Here is a 12,228-nt window from a genome sequence, read left to right on the forward strand (position 1 = left end):
ATCTCATTTAATTCCATAAAAAAATAATTTCCTGGTATGAAAACACTATGCAAATGGCAAAATTCTAAGCCATTTTATCTCCAGTTATCAAAATTTAGATGACAAAAAGAAAAAAGATCTAGTTATAGCTAACGTTTGCCATGAAGACAGCCCCCAAAAAAATGTTTAGCAGAAAAATGGAAATGTTTGTGTCAAGAGCACCAACTCTCTTGCTTCTTTGCTATTGACTTCATTACTTCATTTTTCATTAAGACCATTCATTACTTCATTTGTCATTAAGACAAAACTTAAGCAATTTATAAATCTATCTTTATACCAAAAAAAGGTCAACTAAAAGTTTAGGTTGAGTAGAATGATGAAATTGGGACTTCCCTGGCAGTTCAGTAGTTAAGACTTTGTGGTCCCAATACAGGGGGCCTGGGTTTGATCCCTGACTGGGAAACTAAGATCCTATGTACTGCACCATGCGACCCCCTCAAAAAAAATAAAATAATTTTAAAAATGAAATTATTTTGGAGGGCTGGTTGAGAAGGAGGGGTTTATTGCATTGTTTGTCTCTAATTGCATCACATTGCTTTTCTTTAATCCACACACACCCTCATACTTATGGAACATGGGCATGGAGGGGAACAGTTCCCAGACAGCTGAACAGGGCCCTAGTCCAAACCCATTTGTCCTTTCCCTTAGCAGCAATTCTACAAAGAAATTCATCAGTACGGCCCCTGGGCTGCCCCATTTGCCAGACCAAATACAGATTAGGGGTAGAAAAGGTTTCAGTCAGTTCAGTCCAGTTGCTCAGTCGTGTCTGACTCTTTGCGACCCCAGGAACTGCAGCACGCCAGGCTTCCCTGTCCATCACCCACTCCCGCAGTTTACTCAAACTCATGTCCATCGAGTCAGTGATGCCATCCAGCCATCTCATCCTCTGTTGTCCCCTTCTCCTCCCACCTTCAATCTTTCCCAGCATCAGGGTCTTTTCAAATGAGTCAGTTCTTCACATCAGGTGGCCAAAGTATAGGAGCTTCAACTTCAGCCTCAGTCCTTCCAATGAATATTCAGGACTGATTTCCTTTAGGATGGACTGTTTGATCTCCTTGCAGTCCAAGAGTCTTCTCCAGCACCACAGTTCCAAAGGTTTAAGCAGCCTCAAACCTCTTCCTCGGCCCTACCCCCTCAAAGTATTGGCACAGACTAGTAAGTCAGCCTCTTCCTAGGCTGACCTGAGTGCTTATCTTTGCTTGCATCCCCTCAGCCCTCCTGTGAACTGGGTCATAGAGCCAGTCTCTTTGGTCCTCATTCTGCTCCTGATATAATTTATTCTATAATCTAATAGTCTTTCATCCTTTTCCTCCCTTTTCGTTCCTTCTCTCCTTTCACTGTGCCTGTTACGTAGCAGACACTACGGTAGCACAGGGAACACAAAGGGGAGCAAAAATAAATCTGATCTCTCACCTTATAGTTTAGTGGAAAAGATATATAGTACTTACAATTCACACAAATATATGTGACATTGCTACTCGATACAGAGTCAGAGAAGGAAAGTTACATCATCCTAGAAGAGCAGAGAATTCAGGAAAGAGGACTGAGATGTGGAGACGGAGATGTGAAAGGTGAGTGGCGGTTAGTTGATTTACAAGGAGCTAAAAGCATCCCCAGCAAAAGAAAGAGTATGTACAAAGCCCCTGAGGTGAGAGAGGGCATGCATGCATGCGTGCTCAACCATGTTCAACTCTTGGCAACCCTGCGGACTGTAGTCCACCAGGCTCCTCTGTCCATGAGATTCTCTGGGCAAGAATACTGGAGGGGTTGCCCTGTCCTCCTCCAGGGGATCTTCCTGACCCAGGGATCCAACCCACGTCTCCCACATCTCCTGCATTGTCAGGCAGATTCTTTACCACTCAGCCACCAGGGAACCTCAGGAGAGGGCATAGCCTGTTCCAAAACAATGTAGCTTGAGTCAGAGAACAAGGGACATTTGATGAGAGGTGATGCCCAGAGTCAGATCTTACAAACCCCTTGTGGGTAGGGTTGCCATATTTAGCGAATAAAAATACAGGATGCCAGGTTGAATTTAATTTCATATAAGCAATGAATAATTGCCTGGGATATATTTACACTAAAAAATCATGTGTTATCTGAAATTCAAATTTAACTGGGCATGTTGTGTCTTATTCGGCAACCCTACTTGTGGGTCAGGTAAGGATTTCATCTGGTTCATCCTGAGACCAAGGTATTAAAACATTAAAGGACATTAAGCAGGGAGTGGCATAATTGGATTCAAATTTTGAATAGATCATACCGGCTACAGATTGGAAGGGGGCAAGTGGAGAAGCAGGTGACAAGCAGGCAGTTACAGAGGCCAAGTAAGAAGGACTTGGACTTGGGTGCTGGTGGAGGAGAGGGGTGGGCAATTGGAGAAATTTTTTTTTTTTTATTTCTTAGTTTTAATTTCAAATGTGGTCATTATTTTGTTATTGTTTTTATAATATGTATTTATTTATTTGGCCATGCCACATCTTAGTTGCCGAACACAGGATCTTTAGTTTTGACGTATGGAATCTAGTTCCCTGACCAAGGATCAAACCTGGGGCTCTGTACTGAGAGGGCAAAGCCTTAGCCACTAGACCACCAGGAAAGTCCCTGAAGTGATTTTGAGAAGATAAGTCAATAGCACTTGGGACCTACTCAGGTCCCACTGCTTTAGACACCTTCGAAGTGCCAGTGAGGCCCAAATCCACATCTCCAACCTGAGCATCTGCCAGGAATTCCAGGCTCAGATGGGCTACCAACTTATCTGGCATCTCCTACTGAACACAGTCAAAACAGAACTCTGGCTCTGCCTCCCCAAACCACTCCCTGTGAAGCCGTCTCCCCTGCCCACCCTCCCCCATGTCAGTAAAGAACACCCCAAGTCACCTGGTCCTTCAAGGCAAACACGCCCTTAGTTCCTCTCTTCCTCTCTCTCAATACAACCTCCATCCTGTTGACTCTACCCATTAAATCCCATTCTGAACTGGTCCATTTTGTTCTATCTCCACTGTTATCACCCACCACAAACCACCATCTATTGCATCTAAAAGACTGCCTCAAAACTGCTATTTCTCTTTCTACTTTTATTCACCTCTAAACCATTCTCCTCTTGGGAGCAAGGATGATCTTTTCAAAACAGAAATCAGACCTTAGGTTAAAACCCTTCAGTGACTTATTACATTTAGAATATACCAACTCCTCATCTAGCCTACAGAGAGCCCTATAAGATCAAAGATCCCTGCCTTTCTCAGCCTCATCTTCTTTCATTCTTTCCCTCCCCTGACCCCTTCCTGTCTATCAAATCTCACTGGAAAGAGCTCATCTTTAGAGAGACTTAAATGATTTGGCTGTGTCAGGGGTTAGTTGTGGCACAAGGGCTCTGTAGTTAAGGAGAGTGGGCTTAGTTGCCCTGAGGCAGTTCCCTGACCAGGGATTGACCTGTGACCTCTGCATTGCAAGGTGGATTCTTAACCACTGAACCACGAGGGAAGTCCTTGGAAACGTCTCGTCTTTCAGGGGACTTTTCTTGAGCAGATTGTCTCCTATCACTAGATTGTGAGCTTTCTGAGAATAGGAACTTCCCCTGTCTCCTTCACTGCAAAATACACAGTTTCTAGACACGCATCAGGCTTCCCAGGTGGCTCAGTGGGTAAAGAATCTGCCTGCAATGCAGGAGACACTGGAGACATGGGTTCAATCTCTGGGTCAATCCCCTAGAAGAGGGCATGGCTACCCACTCCAGTATTCTTGCCTGGAGAATCCCATGGACGGAGGAGCTCGGCGGGCTACAGTCCACAGGGCTGCAAAGAGTTGGACACAGCTCAAACGACTGAGCATGCAGGCACTCGGGCACTCATCAGTACTTGGGAAATAAATAAATGCATTGGAGCAGTTTGGATCTTCGAGACGAGGGATAAGAAGTATCAGTGGTATCCAGCCAGATCTGAAGCTCGGTCCTGCTCCTGCTTCACCCTCATCCCCAGCCCAGGGCCTGGAAACTACTTCCAGTGACCAGACCTTTCTTGGACTGTTTATTCATCACCTGCCAGTACTCCCTTTTCCAGAGTTCTGGTCACTGGTCAGGGCTCCTCAGACTTCAGCTCAAACCCCTGGCGATGACAAGTTGCCCAAACTCTTCCTGAAGATTGCGGGCTCTGTGAACACTTGGCTCTCTTCACCTATCTGAAACCCCTCAAACCCAGGTCTTCTCTCCCACTTCCCTATCCTGTTACAATTAAATCACAAGTGCTGGCTTGACCCCAAATTCCAAACACAGCCACTGGGAGTTTGGCCTTCACAGGGAGGGCGCTAGCATGAAATTGAAATGTACACAGATGATGACAAAGAGTTTAGATTCTTCCTTTATCTCTGATATTGCTGTGGGAAACATCTTCAGAGGTGCCTGCCTGAAAGTGAAAGTGAAGTCGCTCAGTCGACTCTTTGTGACCCCATGGACTGTAGCCTATCAGGCTCCTCTGTCCATGGGATTTTCCAGGCAAGGGTGCTGGAATGGATTGCCATTTCCTTCTCCAGGGAATCTTCCCAACCCAGGAATCGAACCCGGGTCTCCCACATTGCAGGCAGCCGCTTTACCGTCTGAGCCACCAATATTTTCTGTGGTCTTGACATTTACCGCAAAGGCATTCTGAGATTCTAAAACTGGAAAACAGATCTCAGGATATCTTAGACCTTGATTTAAGAACCATTACAGCTTCCATATAACATTGGAGATTTGGTAGAATGTATCTAATACCATCCATCCTGCTCCCAGAATGGCGCTTCTAGAAATGTTCCTTTGGCAAAGCACTTACTATATCCCACTCATGCAATGCACAAGTCATCAACTGTCAACCTTCCATGAAAAATCTATAATGGGTAACATCCTCCCTTTTGAATATGGGCAGGCATCCCTACTGTATAATTAGATTTATTCATTGTATATTTATCACCTGATTCTATTCTAGGAATTGAATGTGAGAGGCGATATTTTCCCCCAGCCTTCATAGCTAGGCAGCCAAGCAGCATAAACATGACAAGCAATCCAGACAGAATGAACATCCACAGCTCACATAAAAATGTACAGGGTCACAGCTGCCTTTGAAGACCAACTCTTAAACATCTCTAACCAGAGATGGATAGCCTGCCTTGTTCTTGCTCATTGACTTTGATTGATTCATCTTGGAAGAGGAACACTTTGACCCATTCTTATCTTAAGCTAGGTTGCAAAAGACTCCTAGTTCATTCATTACAGCTGGTGTCCTTCCAAAAAGGACCACGATCTCCTTTAACTGCTTACCAAACTTGGACTCAAATTTACGGACAAACATGCCAGGGCAGTTCCGGGTTTCTCAATCTGTTAAGTCTGACTTTATCCTAATGGGTCCGGTGCACATCCCATTTATTACAACAGCTTGCCATGTAAGTGTGATTTATTCAACAAGCATATATGAAACTCTTTATATGGATCAGACACAACTGCTGGTGCCATGAATACAAAGATGTAAAGTGATTCACTTCAATCAAATGGCACATTTTTATTGATTGTCTACAAAGTGCTAGGAAATGGGGATACATAAGGAAAGAGGACAAGCAGGGCCCCCCTACCCTCAAGAAACTTATGATACAGTGGAAAGCTTAGGTGAGTGAGCAAACAGATAAAACAGGTAAGTTCAGTTCAGGTGCTCAGTCCTGTTCGACTCTTTGCCACCCCATGGACTGCAGCACACTAGGCTTCCCTGTCCATCACCAACTCCCAGTGCTTGCTCAAACTCATGTCCATCGAGTTGATGGTGTCATCCAACCATCTCATCCTCGGTCGTCCCCTTCTCCTCCCACCTTCAGTCTTTCCCAGCATCAGGATCTTTTCCAAGGAGTCAGTTCTTCACATCAGGTGGCCAAAGTATAGGAGCTTCAGCTTCAGCATCAGTCCTTCCAATGAATATTCAGGACTGATTTCCTTTAGGATGGACTTGTTTGATCTCCTTGTAGTCCAAGGGACTCTCAAGAGTCTTCTCCAACACCACCAATTACTAAAATAGGTAAAAACTGTGATAAAAAAGGAAACAGATAAACTGAATTGTTGGGGGATGAAGGATGGACAATTCAGCCCAATGATATCTATCCAAAAAAAAAAAGAAACAAACAAAGAAAATTTAAAAATCTATCTCCAGGCTTCCCAGGTGTCAATAGGGGTAAAGAACGCATCTGCAATGCAGGAGACCCAGGAGACGTGCATTTGATCCCTGTGTCAGCAAGACCCCCTGGAGGAGGGCATGGCAACTCCAGTATTCTTGCCAGGAGAATCCCATGGACAGTGGAGCCAGGCAGACTACAGTCCACAGGATCGCGAAGAGTTGGACATGACTGAAGCAAGTTAGCACATCTCCAGTCTCATAATCATTTCTAGGGCTAAAAATGAGTCAGAAGTTGTTCCCATTCTTAGCATCTGTAAGAGTTCAGTAGCCTTCCTAGTGCAGCTGTTCTGTTACTTGTCCTAAGATCTCTTGGGCATCAGGAAGGTGGGGCTTAGTTTTCACTTCCGAGGTGAAAGCCCTCCCTTATTTTCTTCTGGACTCCCTCAGGGTCTTTACACCCATTTCAGACTCCAGAACTCAGGAAAGCTTGCTCCATTGCTCTTTTCTTGAACGAGGAACTTTGATCTCACCCTTCCCAGGCAGGTAAACTTGATCACTATGCTTGGTCCTCAAGTACAAGTCAAGATATAAGTAACCCTTGGAAGTCCTGAGGCCCTTTCAGGGAGTTCAGGAAGACAAACTGTCCAGATGTTATTTTCCTTTGGTGGGGACACTGTGGAGCTCTTTTGGTGTGGTATGACACATGATTCCATGATGGACTAAATACAGAAGCAGATATGAGCATCCAGTTATCTTTTATTAAAGTGAAAGTGAAGTCGCTCAGTCGTGTCCAGCTCTTCGCAACCCCTTGCACTGCAGCCCACCAGGCTCTTCTGTCCATGGAATTTTCCAGGAAAGAGTACTGGAGTGGGTTCCCATTTCCTTCTCCAGTGGAGAAGCCAGGGATCAAAGTCAGGTCTCCCACATTGCAGGCAGACACTTCACCACCTGAGCCACCAGGGAAGCCCAACTCTTATTAAGCCAGACATTAAAGAGATTTGCAGAAGGGTAAAACAATGTCCCTCTTCTCACTAAATTGTTTTTTCAAATTATTTTTTCATAAAAATATTACTTAACATGTAATGAATTTATTATTATTTACCTGGTGGCTCAGATGGTAAAGAATCTGCCTGCAATTCAGGAGACCTGGGTTCAATCCCTGGGTTGGGAAGATCCCCTGAAGAAGGGAAGAGCTACCCACTCCAGTATTCAGGCCTGGAGAATTCCGTGGACTGTGTAGTCCATGGGGTCGCAAAGAGTCAGACACGACTGAATGACTTTCACACACACAAAAATGAATACATATCTCATAATTCCTCACCTTTAACTTCTAATATCGTAAATATCAATATATATACTCCATAAAATAGAACTTTTTTGTAATCCTCAGTCATTTCTAGGAGTGTAGAGGGAATCCTGAAATCACAAAGTTTGAGAATCCCTGTTTTAAAGCCTTCAAGCTGAAGATGAGGGAAAGCACAAATACAAAAGAATGAGTAAACTTGTGCTCTTAATTCATTAGTCCCACAAATATTTATGGGACAGGCGCTATGCCAGACACTAGTGATAGATCTAGAGTCCCTTCAAAGAAATACATATAATGGGGGAATGTATAAGTCACTGGGACAAGTTCTGAACGTTTCAATCACACTGGTGTCTTAATCAGACATTTAATCCAGTCTCAGAGGGTCAGAGAAGATTTCCTGGAGGAGGAGGTGTCTAGGCTGGCATCTCAAACATGGGTAGTAGGTGCAAAACACAGTTCAGTAGAGAGACTGATTTTGTTGTTTTTGTTTAGTAGCTAAGTCGTGTCCAACTCTTTTGAGATACACTGGAGTGAGTTGCCATTTCTTTCTCCAGGGGATCTTCCCAACCCAGGGATCGAACCTGAGTCTCCTACTTGTGAGACAGATTCTTTATCACTGAGCCACCAAGGAAGCTGAGAGAGGCTTAGAGGAAAAGAAAGGTTTCAGAGAGGCCAGGATATCTACGCTGAATCTTACTGTATTTCTTCTCCAAATAACAAAGAGGCCACAAATTCAATGTCAACCACATTAGCCATTTTGAAACATAAAAGACCTATTGATCTTATTAAGAATTTACAGCCTGGTGAAGGAAATGGCAACCCACTCCAGTATTCTTGCCTTGGAAATTCCATGGACAGAAGAGCCTGGCAGGCCTTCTCATCCTCTGTTGCCTCCTTCACCTTAAAATTTTTTTTACAATAAAGAATTCCCTGCTGGTCCAGTGGTTAGGACTCCCAACGCAGGGGACATGCGTTTGATCCCGGGTTGGGGAACTAAGACTCCACATGCTTCATGGCTCAACAGTTCAGTTCAGTCACTCAGCCGTGTCTGACTCTTTGAGACTCCATGGACTGCAGCACACCAGGCCTCCCTTTCCATCACTAACTCCCAGAGTTTCCTGAAACTCATGTCCGTTGAGTCGGTGATGCCATCCAACCATCTCATCCTCTGTCATTCCCTTCTCTTCCCACTTTCAATCTTTCCCAGAATCAGGGTCTTTTCAAATGAGTCAGTTCTTCACATCAGGTGGCCAAAATATTTGAGTTTCAGCTTCAGCATTAGTCCTTCCAATTAATATTTGGCACTGATTTCCTTTAGGATGGACTGGTTGGATCTCCTTGCAGTCCAAGGGACACTCAAGAGTCTTCTCCAACACCACAGTTCAAAAGCATCAATTCTTCTGCACTCAGCTTTCTTAATAGTCCAACTCTTACATCCACACATGACTACTGGAAAAACCATAGCCTTGACTAGATGGACCTTTGTTGGCAAAGTAATGTCTCTGCTTTTTAATATGCTATCTAGGTTGGTCATAACTTTCCTTCCAAGGAGCAAACGTCTTTTAATTTCATGGCTGCAGTCACCATCTGCAGTGATTTTGGAGCCCAAGAAAATAAAGTCTGTCACTGTTTCCCTATCTATTTGCCATGAAGTGATTGGACCGGATGCCATGATCTTCGTTTTCTGAATGTTGAGTTTTAAGCCAATTTTTTCACTCTCCTCTTTCACTTTCATCAAGAGGCTCTTTAGTTCTTTTTCTCTTTTTGCCATAAGGGTGGTGTCATCTGTATATCTGAGGTTATTGATATTTCTCCCAGCAATCTTGATTCCAGCTTGTGCTTCTTCCAGCCCAGTGTTTCTCATGATGTACTCTGCATAGAAGTTAAATAAGCAGGCTGACAATATACAGCCTTGACGTACTCCTTTCCTGATTTGTAACCAGTCTGTTGTCCCATGTCTTGTTCTAACTGTTGCTTCTTGACCTGCATACAGATTTGACAGGAGGCAGGTCAGGTGGTCTGGTATTCCCATCTCTTTAAGAATTTTCCTGTTGTGATCCACACAGTCAAAGGCTTTGACATAGTCAATAAAGCAGAAGTAGATGTTTTTCTGTAACTCTCTTGCTTTTTTGATGATCCAATGGATGTTGGCAATTTGATCTCTGGTTCCTCTGCCTTTTCTAAAACCAGCTTGAACATATGGAAGTTCCTTATTCACGTACTATTGAAGCAGGCTTGGAGAATTTTGAGCATTACTTTGCTAGCATGTGAGATGAGTGCAATTGTGTTGTAGTTTGAACATTCTTTCTTTGGGATTGGAATGAAAACTGACCTTTTCCAGTCCCGTGGTCACTGCTGAGCTTTCCAAATTTGCTGGCATATTGAGTGCAGCACTTTCACAGCATCATCTTTTAGGATTTAAAATAGCTCTACTGGAATTCTATCACCTCCACTAGCTTTGTTCGTAGTGATGCTTTCTAAGGCCCACTTGACTTCGCATTGCAGGACATCTGGCTTTAGATGAGTGATCACACCATCGTAGTTATCTGGGTTATGAAGTTCTTTTCTGTACAGTTCTTCTGTGTATTCTTGCCACCTCTTCTTAGTATCTTCTGCTTCTGTTAGGTCCATACCATTTCTGTCCTTTATTGAGCCCATCTTTGCATGGAATGTTCCCTTGGTATCTCTGATTTTCTTAAAGAGATCTCTAGTCTTTCCCATTCTATTATTTTCCTTTATTTCTTTGCACTGATCCCTGAGGAAGGCTTTCTTATCTCTCCTTGCTATTCTTTGGAATTCTTTCCTTTTCTCCTTTGCCTTTCGCTTCTCTTCACAGCTATCTGTAAGGCCTCCTCGGACAACCATTTTGCCCTTTTGCATTTCTTTTTCTTGGGGGTAGTCTTGATCCCTGCCTCCTGTACAATGTCAGGAACCTCGGTCCATAGTTCTTCAGGCACTCTGTCTATTAGATCTAATCCCTTGAATCTATTTCTCACTTCCACTGTATAATCATAAGGGATTTGATTTAGGTCATGCCTGAATGGGCTAGTGTTTTCCCTAGTTTCTTCAATTTAAGTCTGAATTTGGCAATAAGGAGTTCATGATCTGAGACACAGTCAGCTCCCAGTCTTGTTTTTGCTGACTATATAGAGCTTCTTCATCTTTGGCTGCAAAGAATATAATCAATCTGATTTCGGTATCGACCATCTGGTGATGTCCATGTGTAGAGTCTTCTCTTGTGTTATGGAAGAGAGTGTCTGCTATGACCAGTGCATTCTCTTGGCAAAACTCTATTAGCCTTTGCCCTGCTTCATTCTGTACTCCAAGGCCAAATTTGCCTGTTACTCCAGGTATTTCTTGACTTTCTACTTTTGTATGGCTCAACAACAACAGAAAGGATTTACAGTAGGGGAGTTCCCTGGTTGCCTAGTGGTTAGGATTCTGGGCTTTCACTGCAATGGCCCAGGTTGGATCTCTGGTGGGGGAACTGAGATCCCACAAGCACAGCCAAAAAGAAAAAAATTTATGGTAGGTATTTAATTCTTTCATGATAGCTGCATTGGGCTTCCCTGATAGCTCAGTTGGTAAAGAATCTGCTTGCAGTGCAGGAGACCCCAGTTCAGGAAGATACCCTGGAAAAGGTAAACCCACTCCAGTGTTCTTGAGCTTCCCTGGTGGCTCAGCTAGTAAAGAATCCGCTGCAATCCGGGAGACCTAGGTCTGATCCTTGGGTTGGGAAGATCCCCTGGAGAAGGGAGAGGTTACCCACTCCAGTATTCTGACCTGAGAATTCCATGGACAGTCCATGGGATCGCAAAGAGTTGGACACTACGGAGCGATTTTCACTTTTTTTTTTTGATAGCTGCATAGTCTCCTTTCTCCTATGTTGTAATGCTGTGACCATAAGCAAACACACACAAGGGATGATCTCTGTGGATGCTTAATCTAAACTGATGTGGAGGCATTTTGCCCTGTGTTGGAGCACATGGACCATATTTCAATAATTGCCTGTTTAGATGGTTTCTCCCTAAGAACATACACACTTTCTCTTTTCTGAGTTTTTGTGATACATTATTGACTGAATCAGTCATGTTTATCTTAAAAATCTCTCCTGGAAATAGTCTTTTTCCCCAAAAATTGCCCAGCGGAACCTTTCCCATCATCTGCTTCATCAGACAAGTTTGAATTTCTTATAAGCTGGAGAGATTTCTACATGGGTGCTCAGAGAAACAGGGGAGACAGACAACCCAGGAGGCCCAAGTCTGCAGAGACTCGACCTCTGTGGCCATTTCTGAGAAGTTGGGGGACTTAAGCATTTTTTTTCAGCTGGGTACAGCATGTAGTCGTGGCCGAGTGGTTAAGGCGATGGACTAGAAATCCATTGGGGTTTCCCCGCGCAGGTTCGAATCCTGCCGACTACGGCACATTTCTCTATTGAGACATAGCCAGTTGAAGGTGAGGGAGAATGCTGTCGCCTTATCCAAACTGGATTCTCCAGCCCGGCTCTTTATGTTTGATGTTGAAAGCCTCCACGAGCACCGATTGCGCTCTTTATTTCAGGGATTCCCAGGTGGCGCAGTGGGAAAGCACTTGCTTGCCAATAGAGGAGAGGCAGAGAGGCACGGGTTTGATCCCTGGGTCCAGTATTCTTGTTCAGGAGCCGGGCTCCCTCAAAAGTGGGATACACTGAGCACGATGCCACGGCACGTTAGCCATAGTTAATCTGCACAAAAAAATATTTTTCTTTGCAGACACCGT

General features: G+C 44.1%; 1 non-coding gene across 1 annotated transcript; it reads left to right on the plus strand.

The window, feature by feature from the left end:
- The first annotated feature begins 11,809 nt into the window (after nucleotides 1-11,809).
- On the plus strand, nucleotides 11,810-11,891 carry TRNAS-AGA. The gene has a single exon. It is a non-coding gene; the product is annotated as a tRNA-Ser (tRNA).
- The last annotated feature ends 337 nt before the right edge of the window (nucleotides 11,892-12,228 follow it).

The sequence above is a fragment of the Oryx dammah genome, unplaced genomic scaffold, assembly GCF_014754425.2.
Source record: "Oryx dammah isolate SB20612 unplaced genomic scaffold, SCBI_Odam_1.1 HiC_scaffold_8, whole genome shotgun sequence".
NCBI classification, from domain to species: Eukaryota; Metazoa; Chordata; class Mammalia; order Artiodactyla; family Bovidae; genus Oryx; species Oryx dammah.